This window comes from Salvia splendens, chromosome 18, assembly GCF_004379255.2.
Source record: "Salvia splendens isolate huo1 chromosome 18, SspV2, whole genome shotgun sequence".
In the NCBI taxonomy this organism is placed as follows: domain Eukaryota; kingdom Viridiplantae; phylum Streptophyta; class Magnoliopsida; order Lamiales; family Lamiaceae; genus Salvia; species Salvia splendens.
Window position 1 is genome coordinate 3,167,735 of NC_056049.1, and position 16,419 is coordinate 3,184,153.

The 16,419-nt window shown below is 40.2% G+C and overlaps 1 pseudogene; it reads left to right on the forward strand.

Moving 5' to 3' along the window:
* Positions 1–4,651: 4,651 nt before the first annotated feature.
* LOC121776401 lies at positions 4,652–14,427 on the forward strand (annotated as a pseudogene).
* The last annotated feature ends 1,992 nt before the right edge of the window (positions 14,428–16,419 follow it).

Genomic DNA, 16,419 nt, shown 5'->3' on the forward strand with positions numbered 1-16,419 from the left:
AAACCAAGACCCCTTCCTCTTAAATTGAAAGAATTTAAGGATCGCCTTCAAAGACAAATCCCTTCCTAAATTACGGAGTTGGGCAGCGAAGGCCGACAAGTGCCTCCAAGAGTTCGGAGTCACCTGGCCTAAAGGAAGCTGAAAAAAATCTAGTAAATCTATAAAAGCAGAAGGGAGGGGGAAACGAAGCCCGCATTCTAAGCAGGCCTCGTACACGGTGGCGTAACCCTCCGGCGGGGAGTCAGCCCTATGATCACCGTCAGGTACCACCACCTTCCCCCCAGGAAAAAAGTATTTTTCGGGTAGGGATATCACAGTATCCTTACTCAAAATACTATGGAAATACTCTACGGTCTTCTCCCCGGACTCTTTCCGGCCAGAAGACCCCTTACCGCCTCTCCTACCGCTACCCGACTCCGAAGAAGAAGAAGAAGACATTTTTCTTACTTTTTGAAGGTGAAGAAAGTCTGAAGAAATTCTTGAAAGCGGAGAGAGAATTTTCGCAAAAAAGAGAGAGTGCAGAAGAAGCAGTCGCAAAAGTGCTTCAATGATGAAGAAAGGAGGTATTTATCAGATTCGGCGAAGATTTCAAAATCGTCGCACCGTTTCGAATCCCACCTTTTCAGGATTCAACGGCCGGATTTTACTGTCGCATTTAATGCAAGGCACATCCCCTGACATCAGCCTCCCCCTTGCCTTTATCCAGAATGCCGAAGTGACTCACTTTGCCGAAGTGATTCACTTCGCCCTTCGGGGGGGTAGTGATGGGGTGCGTACTAAACAAGCCCAACAGCAATGACGGCCCATCAGCCCAAAGCCCAAGGAAGAGTATGAGTTCGGCATTACCAAAGAGTTCGGCCTCAGCCTACAGCTCGGTAAAAGCCAACCAATCAAGCTCTACTCTCAGATCGGCAACCAAAGCAGTTCGGTCTCAGTATTCGACCGAACAAAGAGTTCGGCCTCAGCCTACAGCTCGGTAAAAGCCAACCAATCAAGCTCTGCTCTCAGGTCGGCATCAAGCTCTGCTCTCAGATCGGCAACCAAAGCAGTTCGGTCTCAGTATTCGACCGAACAAGGAGTTAGTGGACCCATACAGGATTTCCACAACTTCCAACACACCCACTACCACTTGGTGTCAACTCAGGCCACGATCGTAGGCCATGACCTACGCTACATCCACGATCTTAGGCCATGACCTACACGACATCCACGACTTAGGGTGGTGATGCAAGCCACGATCTTAGTTCAATATATAAATAGAACTTAGATCAGATAGAAAAAGGTTAAGCTCTCTAGAGATAAAATACCATATAGCAAGTCTGTGTTGTAAGCTGTAATCCCAGATCAAGCAATACAATCTTGCCCTCCCTTCTTCCCGTGGACGTAGATTTACTTCAGTAAATCGAACCACGTAAATTCTTTGTGTCGTAGTCTTCATTCTCTACCAGCATTTACTAACATCAGAAATTCGCGGATCCATCATAATTCATGCATGGTTTCCATAAAAATATTTGCATTTAAAATAAAGAATGAATTAATACATAATTGGTAAAGTAATAAAGGAGGAGAGAATGGTAGTTAAAGTAGTGTTAGTGAATAGTGAGACCCACATTATTATTAGGCTAAAAACATCCTTAAGTCCTTATACTTTGATTGTCTATTTCAATAGGTCCTTATACAATTTTTTCGTTTTAGTAAGTCCTTGTACTTTTATATTCGATATATTCAAATCCTTATTTGGCGGAACCGTTAACTTTTCCGTTATAAAATAATACATCATATATTAATTATTTGAATATATTCCACCTAATATCCTAATTGAAAAATATGAACATAACATAAATATTAGAAAAAAAGATTAAAAAAAACTAAAGAATTCCAACAAATCGTTAATTTATATTTGGAACTTCAAATAATAAAACAATAAATTTCTTTTAACGATTTGGGATTTTTTATTTTTATTTTTGTTTTTGTTTTTATCTTTTTTTTTTTATATTTATGCTATGTTCATATTTTCCAACTAGGATATTAGGTGGAATATATTTAAATCATTAACATATGATGTATTATTTTATGACGGAAAAGTTAACACTTCCGTCAAATAAGGATTGAAATATATTGAATATAAAAGTACAAGGATTTACTAAAGCGAAAAAATTGTATAAGGACCTATTGAAATAAACAATCAAATTACAAGGACCTAAGGATGTGTTTTGTCTTATTATTAGTATTTAATGAGTTGTAATGGTAGGCCATAGTGATATAAGTTGTAAATAAATTTATTTATATGGGCAATAAGTTGTGGACAACTTTCGATAAATGGAAATACCCATATTTTGGGACTGATAAAAATGGAAAGTGCACATATTTCTATGAGACGGGGAGAGTATAAACTAAATTAAAATTTAATTTAATTGCAGTTATTGGTACTAACTGATCGGTTATCAGTTAGAATCGATGACTGACTTCACTCAAAGGTATCGACCTGAACAACGTTAATCTCGGGTATTTGTTAACTGGTAACCTAGGAACCGTTTACCCATGGCTAATAAGTATTCACTCTGTCCCTTATAAATATGAACTTTTGATGAAACACGAGTTTTAATGCAAAATTATTAAAGTAAGATAAACAAAGAGAAAATATAATAGAAATAGTATTAGAGGATAGTGAAATCTATATTATTAATATTATTTATATTTCTTAAATTAAAAAGTTTATAATTTTGAGGAACCAACTAAAAAAAATAGTTTATATTTATCAGCAATGAAGGGAGTACTAGTATTGTGGTTTATGTTAAATGTGATGTTGTATCTTCGTGTTTTTCTTGTTTTCTCGGCCCATCGCGTTTGTACCGTTTACCCCTCTGTCCCACAAGAATATGCACTCTTTCCTTTTTAATCCGTCCCATAAGAATATACACTTTTTAAATTTTGGAAAGTCTTCTCTCTTTAATAAAGTGAGACCCATTCTCCACTAAAAATAATTTATTCACTTTTTCTCTAAACCTCTCTCTTACTTTACCAATTTTAGCGGGATATTTGAATCGGTCCACATATTGCAGGTTGGACAGGAACATCCCTAGTATAAACTAAGAATATAAAATAAATGAAATGCCATTTAAATATGAAAAATGTTTATTGAAGGGGAGAAAAAGAGAGTTTTGTTGAAAATTTAATTAACGATGCGGCCTATGGGTTCGTTTTTAGTATATTATCCATCGATTAAGTAGTGTTCTATTTACTTTTGTGAAGAGAGAAATTCCATTTTTATTATAATTTTAAATTGGTTAATTTAACTAGACGTGTGACAAGAATATGAGTGGTAATTTCACTATCCTATTCCTAACATTAAAAAAATGTATAAAAGTCGCTCAAATTAAATTGGCCTTTTCACCAACTTCGATTTTGGGCGGGGTTTTTTTGATGATCTGAATTTGTATTATAATATTAGGGAAAATCGATATAGATTGTAATCTACATGGACGAAATTGATCGAATTTGAGAATGGGTAATTAAGTTGATATTAGAAAGTGGGGCAGAGTGATCACCCCCCAATTCCCGCTGTCCACGAAAGATTTAATTCAGATTTGATATAAAGTTATTTTTTTGTACTTGTTTTTTTATCTGTACTTTATTGTGCAATTTAAATAATGACAAAGTACAAAATTGTTTTATGCAATATTTTCTATTGGATCTAACGTGACAAAGGATAATCGCCACAAATCACAAAAAAGTTGACAGCTTAACAAGTTTTGTTCACGAAATTTTGTACAGTAGTATTATATTCTATAAAATTTAATCTTTACATACAAAACTTATCATTCTCATTAGTTTGAGACAATGACTTGACCCTGTGAGTTGGGGTATACTTCTTGTTTCTAAGATGGAATAGGTGCGTGCACGGATACACCGTAATATAGACTCAATTCTTCCGCAAAAAATAATCCAATATATATATAATACGAGTTTCAATCAGAAATTAAAAAAATAAGAGAGCAAAATAGAAAATGGATAAAGCATAAGAGAAAAAGAGAAATATGGATAGAATAGTGTTAATAATTTTGAGATGATTCAAACAAGAATGTATCTAAATTCAGAAATGCAGTTCAAATCTTGGCCCTAGGATTAAGAGATCTAATGGTTAATAATTAACCAAAAACACGAAGAGTCATTATTAAGCAATTTTTAGGTCATATTATAAAATTCAGATGTCATGTTAAGATCATTTTAGGTTATCCTTTGTTAGAATGACCCCAAAATAAACTAACAATGACTTAAAAATGTTCTATGTATGATTTTGTTCTGCGTTTCTGTATTTAAATCTAGTTTTTTTTATGGGCACACTGGGATTGAAGGATGAAAGACAAGAAATTATTTTTCGTGAAAGGATGGAGTATTAATGTATTTCGAAAATGTATAGCGTATAACGATACATGCAAACAACAAGAGAATCGTTTATAATTTATTAACGCTAGTCGTGTCACTAAACAATGTACGATGTTTCTCTGAGCTAACCTCGTTGTACAACACTGTAAAGTGTAAACCGGTTTTCGACTCTTTCACATTTTTAAATAGATTCATCATTTTAGCTCTATTTAACTCGTTTTTTGATTAATTATTTTCAGCTTGTTAGGATCCAAATCTATTGATGATGGAGAAAGTGATTAGGAGGTCTGCAAACTATGAAGGTAGTGTTTGGGATGATGACTACATTCAGTCCCTCGCAAGTCCATTCATGGTAAAACCAGATTCATTAACTACATTTCATACACGAACACATTGAACTAGTTTAATTCTCAATTTGTTGAACATTAATCATGTAGGGAAAAAAGTACGTGGACCAAGCTAAGAAGCTGAAAGATCTGGTGAATATACTGATCCACGAAACCGAACACGAGCTCGACCAGCTTCACCTTATCGACAATATGACGAGACTAGGTGTATCTGGCCACTTCAAGGACCAGATAGCTAAAATGTTAGACAAGATATATGAGGCACAAGAATGGTGTGAAAAGGACTTGCATTTCACATCTCTCAAATTCAGACTTCTCAGACAGCATGGTTATCATGTTCCTCAAGGTTAATTCTAACACATTTTAATCAAACTAAATTACTAACAATATTTTCTTAACTAACTAACTAACTAACTAACTGATCCTTAACTGATTTGTTGGTGCAGAGGTTTTCTGTAGTTTGATGGATGAGGAAGGAAATTTCAAGGCCTCCCTTTGTGAAGATGTGAGAGGGCTCATATCTCTGTATGAAGCTTCGTATCTAAGCATGGAGGGGGAAAGCATAATGGATTTAGCCAAAGATTTCTCACTGAATCATCTTGCTCAAAAGCTTGACCAAATCACAGAGCCGCATCCGAAGCAGCAAGTGAGGCATGCTTTGGAGTTTCCTCTGCACTGGAGATTGCAGAAGCTAGAAGCCAGTTGGTTCATACAAGCGTATGAGAATACTTCCGAAGCAAAGCTTACTCTGGTGGAGCTGGCTAAGTTGGACTATAACATGGTACAAGCAACGTACCAGCAAGAGCTCAAGCGACTGTCAAGGTAAAGTTAGTACTAGTTTTTACTTTTTAGTAAGAGTGGAAGCATTCATAGTTGCTGAGTTACAATTTCAGTTGGTATGAAGAGACTGGTTTGCCGGGAAAGCTGGGATTTGTTAGGCACCGGTTGGCAGAGTGTTTCATGTGGGCTCTGGGATTAGCTCCGGATCCTCATCTTGGATATTCAAGGGAGATTGTAACCAAGATGGCTGTTATGGTCACCATTTGATGAATCGGCGAATTTTTGATGTTTGTAAATGCAGGAAATAAATGAAGATCAACACAGGGATTTTACGTGGTTCGATTTACTGATGTAAATCTACGTCCACGGGGAGAAATGGGGGCAGGTTTGTATTGCTTGATCTGCGAATTACAGCTTACAACACTGACCTGCTATATGATTATTCTCTCTAGAGAGCTTTTTAGAATTTAACAGAAGAAGTTATCTATCTGACCTAGGTTCTATTTATACAGTGAACCAAGATCGTGGCATGCAGCATTTATTAGGTAGTGGATGTCGTGGAGATCGTGGCGACCTTGCATGGGTCCACTATCCTGCATGAGTTAATGACTGCTTGACACCACTAAATAGATCGTCGGTGTAGTGGAGGTGGAAATCTTGCATGAGTCCACTATCTCCTAGTTCGGTCGAATACTGAGACCGAACTGCTGAATTATTGCCGAGCAGCTTTTGCCGATCTGAGAGTAGAGCTTGATGCCGACCTGAGAGCAGAGCTTGATGAGTTGGCTTTCACCGAGCTGTAGGCTGGGGCCGAACTCTTTGGTTGTGCCGAACTGAACTCTTTAGTCACGCCGGACTGATACTCTTTAGTCATGCCGAACTGATACTCTGTCTTGGGCTTTACTGCTGTTGGGCTTGTTTAGTACGTACTCCATCACTACCCCCCCCGAAAAGAGAAGTGAATCACTTCGGCATTCTGGATAAAAGTATGGGGTAAGTTGATGTTTGTCCACGGTCTCATGAAGTGAACTCTTCTTTGACCGGACTTGGTTTGTGTCCTAATTTGGCGAGTTTTATCGCTCGGATCGAACTTTCCGTTGTCCTAATTTGGGGATCGGACTTTCCCTTGTCCTAATTCGGCGAGTTTTATCGCGTGGATCGGACTTTCCCTAGTCCTAATTCAGGCAAGTTTTATCGCGAGAATTGGACTTTTGTTGCAGTTCGTTTCAGACGAAGTGCTTGTTTAAGCTGAATTGTGGTCTTGTATCCTCTTTAGAAGCTTTGACGCACAATCGTGGGCTTGTTGCAGCTCGTTTCAGACGAACTGCTTGTTTAAGCTGAATTGTGGTCTTGTATCTTCTGTAGAAGCTTTGACTTACAATCGTTGGCTTGTTGCAGCTCGTTTCGGACGAACTGCTTGTTTAAGCTGAATTGTAGTCTTGTATCTTCTGTAGAAGCTTTGACTCACAATCGTTTAGCTTGTATATGTTCTAAGAAGGGGATCAGCCTTCGAAGAACAAGATGCCTCAGTAACATTTGTAAGAGACGACACGCACAGAGACAGACGAAACAGACAGACAAAAACGCACAGAGACAAAAAAAGACCAAGTAAGCCAAATAAAGCACAGAGACAAAAAACGCACATAACCTTAGGACCGAACTAGACACAAGACAGACTGACCGGACTGTCTCTTACAAATGGAACTTTTTGAGGTTGGAAATGTGCCATGTTCGGGGTACCTGTTCTCCTGACATGTGAGCCAATTTGTAAGACCCTTTGCCGAGGACTTCTGACACCCGATACGGACCTTCCCATGTGGGTTCGAGCTTGCCCAGCTTTTCTGCTCGGCTTACTTCGTTGTTTCTCAGGACGAGATCTCCCACTTGAATTTGCAGCTTCTTCACCCTTTGGTTGTAATACCGGGCTACTTGCTCCTTGTACTTGGCTGCTTTTATGCACGCCAATTCTCTTCTTTCTTCGGCGAGATCTAGCTCGGCTCTCAGTCCGTCGTCATTCATTTCTGCTGAGAAATTTAGAGTTCGAGGACTGGGCATGCCGATCTCTACCGGAATTACGGCTTCAGTGCCGTACACAAGACTGTACGGAGTTTCACCGTTGGAGGTTGTGGGTGTAGTTCGGTAGGACCATAGGACTTGAGGGAGATTTTCTACCCATTGTCCTTTGGCTTGTTCTAACCGAGCTTTTAACCCTTTCACCAGGATACGATTTGTTACCTCCGTTTGTCCGTTTGCTTGTGGATGAGAGACCGAAGTGAACCGCTGTTGAATATTCAGCTCTTGGCACCAATTCTTGAACGTCTTGTCGGTGAACTGAGTCCCGTTATCCGAGATGAGGATGTGGGGTATGCCAAATCGGCACACTATGTTCTTCCAGACGAAATCCAATGCCTTCGAGCTCGTTATCGTAGCTAATGGTTCAGCTTCCACCCACTTCGTAAAGTAGTCCACGGCAACGATTAGGAATTTCATTTGCCGAGGAGCTTGAGGAAGTGGTCCCACTATGTCTATGCCCCATTGCATGAAAGGCCAAGGACTTTGCATAGTGGATAGATCGGTCTGCGGCATCCTTGGGATATTTGCATGGATTTGGCACTTCGGGCATGTCTTGACGAGCTGCACTGCTTCTTGTACCAAGGTTGGCCAATAATATCCCCATCTTAGAACTTTTTAGCTAAAGCTCTAGCTCCGATGTGGCTGCCGCACGATCCTTCATGAACTTCTCTGAGGATGTAGTCCGTCTCTTCTGGTCCTACGCACCGCAATAACGGCTGGAGGTAAGACTTTCTAAAGAGGACTCCTTCATGAAGTTCGTACCGAAGTGCTCGGCACGTGATCTTCCGAGCTTCTCTCTTATCCTCGGGCAATTGTCCTTGATCCAGATACTGCAAGATCGGCGTCATCCAGTTCGGCGAGCTGGATACTGAATGTACTTCGGCTTCATCAATGCTTCGATGCATTAATTCTTCTGCCTTTGAGCTCGGATCTGAGGCCAACTTACTTAAGGTATCTGCTCGGCTATTTTCCGCTCTGGGAACGCGGATTATCCGAAAATAGGAAAAACTTCGGCTGATGCTTTGCGCTTTGTCCAAATACTTCTTCATTCTCTCGTCACGAGCTTCACTTGTACCCAACATGTGATTTACTATGACTTGTGAATCACAATGGACTTTGAGAGATTTGACGAGCAGACTTTGCGCTAACTGGAGTCCGGCAAGGAGGGCTTCGTACTCGGCTTCATTATTAGTAGTGGGGAATAGGAACCGAAGTGAGTAGGTTACCTCGTGTCCGTCGGGAGCGACGAGTAAAATACCAGCTCCACTTCCCATCTTGTTTGAAGCTCCATCTACGAATCCGCTCCAGCAGTCTGGCGGCTCTACTTCGGATTTCAAGGGCTGTGCTAGTTCGGTATTGGCAGACTTTTTCTGTTCGGCAATGACAGGGATTGCTTGATCGAACTTGGCCTCTGTAAGAAAATCTGCCAAGGCTTGTCCCTTGATGGCTTTCCGAGGTAGGTACTCGATTGAGTGTTCTCCCAGCTCTATGGCCCATTTGGCGATTCTGCCTGATGCTTCTGGCTTGGTCAAAACTTGCCGAAGAGGCAGATCGGTTAAGACGCATACCTTGTGAGCATAGAAGTATGGCCGCAGTCTCCTTGCTGCATTTACTAACGCCAGAGCAATTTTTTCCAGAGGTTGATACCTTGTTTCTGGACCTCTTAATGCTCGGCTTGTAAAGTAGATGGGAAGCTGCTTTAGGCCTTCTTCTCGTACAAGCACCGCGCTGATGGTTTGATCTGATGCCGCTAAGTATAAGAATATTACTTCGGCTTCGGTTGGAGCAGAGAGAATAGGAAGCTCGGCTAGATAACTTTTGAGCTCGTCAAAGGCCTTTTTCTGCTCGGCTCCCCACTCGAACTTTGGTGCCTTTTTCAACACCTTGAAGAATGGCAGTTGCTTTTCGGCTGCTTGGGAAAGGAATCGATTCAGTGCGGCTAGACATCCGGTTAGCCTTTGCACGTTATGTATGGACTTCGGCATTGCCATGTGCTGAACGACTTGAACTTTTGAGGGATTTGCCTTGAGTCCGTCCTTTGAAACCCAACAACCCAGAAATTTTCCCGAATCTACCAAAAAGGTACATTTTTGGGGGTTGAGTTTGAGGTTGGCTTTTCGGAGCACGTTGAGAGTGGATTTGAGGTTGTCTTCGTACTCCGAAGTGCTTTTGCTTTTGACAACTATGTCGTCGACATACACTTCAACCTGTTTCCCGATTAGGTGCCGAAAAAGCTTGTCTACCATCCTTTGATAAGTGGCTCCGGCATTCTTTAAACCGAATGGCATCTTTTTATAAGCGAAAATGCCGAAATCGGTAATAAAAGCTGTTTTCGGAGCGTCACTCTCATCCATCAACACTTGGTGATATCCTTTGTATAAATCAAGAAAACAGAAAATTTCGAAGCCGATCAAAGCTTCTACTTTTTTATCTATATTCGGAAGGGGATAGCAATCTTTTGGACAGTGCTTGTTTAGATCGGTAAAATCTATGCACATCCGCCATCCTCCTCCTTTTTTCTTGATCATCACAGGATTGGCCACCCAAGAAGGATATTTCACCTCGAATAGTACATCCGCTTTTAGTAATTGGCGGACTTCGTCATGGATGACTTGGCTTCTTTCTGCCGCAAAGAGTCTTTGCTTCTGTTTTACTGGCCGGATTGAAGGATCAATATTTAACCGATGAGTGATTACCTCGGGGGGCACTCCGGTCATGTCCAACGGAGACCATGCAAAGACATCTTTGTACTCCTTGAGGAGCTGAATGGTCTTTTCCCGGAGTAGAGGCGTTCCTGCGAAGCCGACGTTGACCGTTCTGGATGGATCATCTTCGTATAACTGAACGGTCATTGAGTTCGGCTCTGAAGTGACTTCGGTCATCTCGCTTGCCTCCGACTCCGGTTGCTGTGATTGCTATGCTTGATGGTGCCGAACTGATTGCTCGGCACTTTTAAGCGCAATCTGCAGACATTCTTTTGCTCTCTTTTGATCACCTCGGATGACCGCTATCCCACCTTTAGTGGGGATCTTGATGGTGAGGTGATAAGTAGAGCAAACGGCCCGAACTGTGTTGAGCCAGTCCCTCCCCAGGATGACGTTGTACGGAGACCGAGCTTTCACCACAAAGAACTCGATCATCGTATTGGAGCTTGTAGGCGCTTTTCCCACCGTGATCGGAAGGCTGATAATACCTTCAGGGCGGGTGTCCTCCTGGGCGAAACTTTTCAGAGGAAGTGGAGCCGGACTGAGCCGAGCTGGATCCACTTCCATTTTATCGAAACATTCTTTAAAAAGAATGCTGACTGACGCTCCTGTATCCACAAATACTCTGTGGACCAGTTTGTTTGCCACCCCGGCTTGAATGACAATAGCGTCTTGGTGAGGAGAGATGGCTGGGACGGGATCGGCATCTGAAAATGTAATCACTTCGTCTTTCTTCAGCCTTTTATGTGTTGGTTCCTCTTGATTGGAACCTCTGCGTTCTGCTTTTAGGGACGACTTAGTCTTCCCGGCAGGGAGAGCATCAATAGTCAGGATTACTCCATCATATTGCGGCTCGTCGTCGTCTTCGGGATCCTCATGCCTTTTCGGATCCTGAGGATTGCAGTTCGCACCTCTCTGCTTTTTGTTCTTTTTCGGCTGCTTGCTTTGGTATTTTTTTAACGTTCCTGTTTTCACAAGAACATCAATACCTGCAGCCAAATCTCGGCACTCCTCGGTATCGTGACCGTGGGTGTGATGGAAGGAGCAATATTGATCCTGAGGTCGCCGCGCGGCTGATTTCGTCATCCGCTTTGGTCTTTCGAACATATCGGAATGTAGTTCGAAAATTTCCGCTCTTGACTTGTTCAGCGGTACGAACTGAGCGGGCGGCTTCTCGGGGTTGAGACGTGGTCCCAATCTGCCTTGTACCGGTGCCCTTTGAATTCTTTCAAAAGGAGTTCGGCGAGGAAGCCTCTGATCGCTATGATCGGGCTTCTTTTCGTCTCCTCGGGATGAGCTGTCTAAAGACCGTTTTCGACGGTCTGCCTCATCCGCACGGGAAAACTGGTCCGCAATGTCCCACATTTCTTGAGCTGTTTGCGGACCGCACTCCACGAGCTTTCTGTAGAGAGCTCCGGGCAGGATTCCATTTTGGAATGCCGAAATGACAAGTAGATCATTGAGATTATCTACTTGTAGGCATTCTTTATGGAATCTCGTCAGGAAGTCGCTGATCTTTTCGTCGCGACCTTGACGTATAGAAAGCAGCTGAGCCGAAGTGATCCGGGCTTCTGCTTTCTGAAAGAACCTCCTGTGGAAAGCATCCATTAGATCTCGGTAGGATCTAATGCTGCCTTGAGGAAGGCTGTCGAACCACCTTCTGGCGTTCCCGATGAGCAGCTCGGGGAACAGTTTGCACATATGGACCTCATTGAGACCCTGGTTCGCCATATTATATTGATAGCGTCCCAAGAAGTCATGAGGATCCTCTAGCCCGTCATAAGTCATTGACGGTGTCCGGTAGTTCCGCGGCAAAGGAGTTCGGGTGATGTCGTCCGAGAACGGAGTCTTTAATGCTCCGTACATGGCGAACCCGACATCTCTTCGGTACGGAGGAGATGGAGTTCTCCTGTGGTTCCGGTACCGAGGAGGAGCAGGAGCATGTTGAGGTTGAGGATTCTTTCTCCTAGAAGACACGTCACTACTGCGGTAGTGACTTTCATGTCTGGATGAGGAGGGAGAATCCGCCGTTGTCTTCTCCGGCTGTTGGCTCTTCTGCAGGAAGGTTAAGAACTCCTCCTGCTTCTCGGCCAAGAACAGCTTGACAGCTTCATTTAAATTGGGCTGCTGGGAAGACTCGGTGCGATGACTCCTGGAGTGGCTTGCTCCTTCTTCGTGAGAACCGGAGGTAGATGTCTCCCGAGGCCGTTTTTCAGACCTGCGAGCTGGACTAGCTTCCTCACGGTTATCACGAACGGTATTATGAGTGTTATGTGATCTGGTATGCATTTTTTGGGGTGGAAAAGGGTCAAAAATTCGCTTTATCACAAATTTTGTTCTCTGTTTCCCACATACGGCGCCAGTGATGAATCGGCGAATTTTTGATGTTTGTAAATGCAGGAAATAAATGAAGATCAACACAGGGATTTTACGTGGTTCGATTTACTGATGTAAATCTACGTCCACGGGGAGAAATGGGGGCAGGTTTGTATTGCTTGATCTGCGAATTACAGCTTACAACACTGGCCTGCTTTATGATATTCTCTCTAGAGAGCTTTTTAGAATTTAACAGAAGAAGTTATCTATCTGACCTAGGTTCTATTTATACAGTGAACCAAGATCGTGGCATGCAGCATTTATTAGGTAGTGGATGTCGTGGAGATCGTGGCGACCTTGCATGGGTCCACTATCCTGCATGAGTTAATGACTGCTTGACACCACTAAATAGATCGTCGGTGTAGTGGAGGTGGAAATCTTGCATGAGTCCACTATCTCCTAGTTCGGTCGAATACTGAGACCGAACTGCTGAATTATTGCCGAGCAGCTTTTGCCGATCTGAGAGTAGAGCTTGATGCCGACCTGAGAGCAGAGCTTGATGAGTTGGCTTTCACCGAGCTGTAGGCTGGGGCCGAACTCTTTGGTTGTGCCGAACTGAACTCTTTAGTCACGCCGGACTGATACTCTTTAGTCATGCCGAACTGATACTCTGTCTTGGGCTTTACTGCTGTTGGGCTTGTTTAGTACGTACTCCATCAACATAATAGACGACATATACGACGTATATGGAACCTTGGAAGAACTTCAATTGTTCACTCACACAATTGAGAGGTTTGACTGCTTAGTTCATTCAGAATCAACATACATAAGTCTTTATCAATTGCTACCATTCATTTAAATGCTAGTACTAACTTCAGGTGGGATATTAATTCACTGGATACCCTTCCAGAATATATGAAGATTTGCTTCTTAGCTCTCTTCAATTGTGTGAATGAATTTGCTTATCATATACTCATAATAGACCAAGGCTTCAATGTTATCTCAAATCTGAGGAATATGGCAAAAACATGTGTATATGTTATCTATATACTATGATTATGATAATTAATGTATGATGAAGTTTGGTAGTAATTTGTGTTTGTTGTTTCAGTGGGCAGAACTGTGTAAAGCTTACTACTTAGAAGCAAGATGGTTTCACAGTGGATATGTCCCAACCGCAGAGGAAGACTTAAATACAGCATGGATTTCCATTGCTGGTCCTCTAGTTATTTTTTATGGTTACTTCACCACAAATCCTATCAACCAGATGGAATTGAAGAGGTTAGAGCAATATCCCGGTATCATTCGCTGGCCATCCACAGTTCTTCGTCTGGCTGATGAGTTGGGAACTTCATCCGTAAGAAAGCTATATATCATCTCAAGACTCAACAACCCAACACACCCATGTTTGAATATAGTATGTTCTTAAACAGGGCGAAATGAAACGAGGGGATGTCCCGAAGTCAATTCAGTGCTACATGATGCTCAGAGGAGGATGCTCGCAAGCATATAAATGAGTTGATAGACACGGCACTGAAGCGAATGAACAAAGAGATATTGATGGAGAATCGCATAAATAATTTCGGGCGGACTGCAATGAATTTTGGCATGTATCAACATGGAGATGGGTTCGGCCTTCCCCATTCCGAAACCAAGAACATGTTGGTGTCCCTGGTCGTTCACCACTTTGCCATTCCTTGAATTCCTACCTACATTATGTTGTAATTCAATAAGTAGAAGTCCCTATGCCTCCTTAATCTCAATTCATCAGATATGAGTTCTGATCAAGAAGACTAGTTGCTGTTTCTTTCATTATTAAGTTTCATGTCACAACATGATTCTTAATTTGTATCCACCATTATGTATAATTATCAAGTGTGGTTTCTCTCTTTGCATAAATCAAGCATGTGCTTTTATGTAATCATCAAGAAAAAGGTGGAAAATTGGCATGGTAATTGACACAGAATTTTGAAAGTAGCTGAATGATAACCAGCCAAGTCTAATTGGCATGGTAATTGACACAGAAATTTCTCCCTATCTCTCTTATACTACCTACTACTTTTTATCCTTTTTTTTACTTTACCAATTTCTTATTAAAACTCATATCGTTCAGAAATGAGATATTTTTTGTGAACGGAGGAGTATTAGTTAAAAATAGTTGTAAACATTTTTCTCATGTACGTATATTATAAGTACTCATAAATTAAAATTATTAATATTTGGACTGAAGTATATTTTTGTTACGTTATAAGATATCAAATGGATTCCAGCCAGTACTAGTAAAGTTGATATTTTTGACATGCAGTATTTTATTTTTGAAAATGTCGACATTACTAGTTTTGTACAATATGTAGACTTATATATTGCATAGAAACATATACAATACTTATTTAATGCGCCACAAAAATTGTTTTCGATGATTCCAATTTTCAAGGACAAATGTAGAAAAATGGAAAAATTTGTCTAGTGTATGATATGTTAGAAAATGACACTCACTGTGAACCACACATCATAAAAAAAAAATTCCAATCTAATTGACTAAATAATGTAAGTGCTATTATTTGAATATGAAACTCACTGTGAGGAATAGTTTAGAAGAAGAAAACTTTGTATTGTTTATCTAATATTAGTAATATGAATTATGTTAAGCGTGATTTTGATTTTCTCGTTTCTTATTCAAATTAAATGATTATCTCTCACATTTTAGATATATATTCACATTTCTTGAAGTTGTCCAATTTATTTAGTCAGTTGAGTAAGCTAGTTTCGTATGCATACATGGTATGAATTGGACCAATACATACCATTGACACCAATTACCTAACTTAGTATGCATGACAAATGATTTGAATTTGCTAAATTTATAAAATTCTAACAATTCTAGATTTAGAAATTATAAATATTGAAAAGACGCGTAAACTGGAGTAGACAATAAAATATTGAGATGGACTTGCTAAATCTATAAAATTCGAACAATTCCAGATTTAGAAGCCAGAAATATTGAAAAGACATAAATTGGAGCAGACAATAAAATATATATTGAGAATCTTGCAAATTTATCGTTTTATAAATTTAGTGAAATACTTAATAAATACGACTGTAATTTGATTGAGGGAAAGTGATATTAGACCCTCAATAAAAATACTACTCTTCTATATATATAGTCAACCTTTGTTTTATTATGGTTACGTGTTCAATTTTATAACACGCAAATTTTACTACTACTCTTCTAAAATACTAGTAGTAGTCAACCTTTGTTTTAATTATGGTTACGCGCTCAATTTTACTTCTTCCGTTCGCGAACGTGAGTCTCATTTCTTTCTGGCGTGAAGTTTATGAAATATTAAAAAAATGGATGGAAAAAATAATGGTATATGTATCACTTATATATATTAGTTTTAAATAAAATATGAGTGAAATCAGTTAGTAAAATGACTCCGAATTTATATACTTCTATCATTTATAGTAAAAGCAGTGGCCAGTGGCGAAGCCAGAAATTTTACGATGGGAGCCCAAATTACTATTAATAGTTATAGGATTTTTTCGATGTTCGTGACGTTGGAAGCTCGAAATAATTGATATTTTCAATTTTTACATATGTATAATGGATGAAAATGGTTTATTTTTAATGTTTAAATGTCACCATAGCAAATATCAATGAAAATATAAGTTAGTATAACAAATAGAATACAATAATTATTTTTTTTAAATCTTTATTATGAGTATAATGATGAAAGAAAACAACTACAAAGTGATAAAAATATAAAATTAATATAATTAATGATGTAAAAGAGAACAAATAGAAATTATGT